We start from the raw sequence: 2,454 nt of genomic DNA, 5'->3' as shown, positions 1-2,454 counted from the left end.
AGGATCCGGGCTTTTCTTTGGTGGTAAATTTTTCATTATGTTTTCAATTTCATTGACTGATATTGGGTTATTCAGGATTTTCATATCTTCTTGATTCGGCTTTGGTAATTCATATGCATCTAGGAATATGTCCATTTCTTCTGTGTTTTGCGTCCTGTGAGAGCAAAGACTTTCAAAGTAGGTACTGATGGTCTTCTGAATTTCTACAGGATCTGTAATGATTTCATCACTTTCATTCATTACAGCATGGATTTGAGTTTTTTCTTTCCTTTTTTGATAAGGTTGGTTAGGAGTTTATCAATTTTATTTATTCTTTCAAAGAACCAACTCTTTGATTCATTAATTCTTGTATTGCTTTCCTAGTCTAAATTGTATTAATTTCTGCTCTGATCTTTATAATTTTCTCCCTTCTTTGGGCTTTGGGCTTGACTTGCTCTTCTTTTTGTAGAACCTTGAGATGCAGCATGAGGTTGTTTATTTGTGCTCATTGTGTTTTCCTGATGTGAGGATTCACCACTATGAATTTCCTTCTGAGGACTGCTTTCATTGCATCCCACAGGTTCTGCTAAGTTGTATCTGGATTGTCATTTGATTGTAAATATTATTTAATTTCTGCTTTAATTTCCTCTGTGACACACTGGATGTTCAGGAGGGTGTTATTTAATTTCCCTGTATTTATGGAGTTTTTACAATTTTTTTGGCAATAATTTCCAATTTCATTGCACTACAGCCCAATAACATGCATGAGATCATTTCAATTCCTTTGCATTTACTTAGGCATGTTTTATGTGCTAGTATATGTTCTATTTTAGAGAACATCCCATGTGCAGATGAGAAGAATGTGTATTCTCATGTTGTTGGTTGGAACACTCTGTAAAGGTCTACTAAGTACATTTGTTCACAAGTTTGGTTTACTTCTGTTATTTCTTTGCTGATTTTTTTATCTAACTGATCTATCTCTTTGTGACACTCAGGTGTTAAAGGCCCCTGTTATTATAGTGTTACTGCTTATTTGATTTTTCATGTCTGCTAAAATGTCTTATGAAGTTGGGTGCTCCTGTATTTGGTGCATATATATTTATGACTGTTATCTCTTCCTCTTGCAGTTTTCCCCTAACATGTATGTAGTGACCTTCTTTATCTCTTTTCATCATTTTTGGTTTGACGTTCACATTGTCTGCAAACAGAATAGCTACCCCTTCTTTTTTCTGAGTTCCTGTCACGTGGAATATTATTTTCCATCCTTTGACTTTCAGTCTATGAATTTCCTTTTGAGTCAGATGTACTTCTTCTTTACAGCTTATTGTTGGATTTTGTTTCTTGATCCACTCAGCCAGTCTGTTTTTTTTGATTGGTGAATTGAGGCGATTTACATTAATGGTTATGACTAATATGTATTGGCTTCTCATTATGTTATTTTCCCACTGTTGGTTCAGGCAACAAACGACCCTAGAGAGGGTCTTCTACACCCTAGGTTGCAGACAGCCACCCCAGGGAAGATCTTCTACACCCTAGAGTGTAGAATTGCTAAGCCAACTTAGTTACGCTTCTAAACTTCTCAGATTGACACAATCAACCATTACAGCAAGATAGATATTTCCATTTCAAAAGGTACAAAGAGAGAGTAGAAAGGAATGGGGAAAAAGCAAGACCAAAATCTAGCAAAGCAAACAAATCCTGTAATTCGATGACCAGCATCTGAGGCAATCTGTGGAAACTCTAAAAGCTTGGAAGGCTCTGCCCCTGGGGCACCTCTGGTGGTGGTACTTCCCATAGGTTATCTCTTTGGCAAACTTTGCTCATTCCGTGGAGCTGTCCACAGATAATCCATGTTCCTGGCTCCTCCAACATTCTGGGGTCTCCACTGTACTTTCAGCATCACACACTGCCCTCTCAGGGACATACTACCTGCTCTCCCAGACCTTCTTCTAAAATCTGGTTGGAAACCTTCTGACCCTACATCTCTTACATTCTCTTACCTAAATCCAGCACCACATTGATGGTACCATGGTCTGCCGCCAGCAGGTGTAAGTCAAGCTTCCTTCTCTCTTGGCAGTAGGGGCCAAGTGCCTGGATCACCCATCATTCTGAATCCAATCCTGTGGAACAAATTCTCTAGGCCACCATCTAGAACACAGTGCTCTCCTCTCAAAGTAAATTCTTTCATCTTTGTGACAAATTCTTTCTGTAGCTCTCCTCTCAAAGCAAATTCTTTCACCTTTGTGACATTAAACTGCAAAGGCTAGAGTCCTGCTGTTTCTTGTGATGTTCTCAGGCCATTGTTTTCCATTGTTCTTTTCCTTCTCAGCAATCAATTTCTCCTCTACTCTATCTTTGCAGTACACAGCCTTACTGGAGCTCCCTTTTTAGCTAAACTTACAACCTTTTAAATCACTCTGCTGGGATGTTTGCTCTCAATTCTCAACATAGATCTGGCTAAAAGCCCTGAACATG

The sequence above is a fragment of the Chinchilla lanigera genome, unplaced genomic scaffold (genome assembly GCF_000276665.1).
Source record: "Chinchilla lanigera isolate Chin_1 unplaced genomic scaffold, ChiLan1.0 scaffold00070, whole genome shotgun sequence".
In the NCBI taxonomy this organism is placed as follows: Eukaryota; Metazoa; Chordata; class Mammalia; order Rodentia; family Chinchillidae; genus Chinchilla; species Chinchilla lanigera.
Note: the sequence above shows the minus strand (reverse complement) of the source record.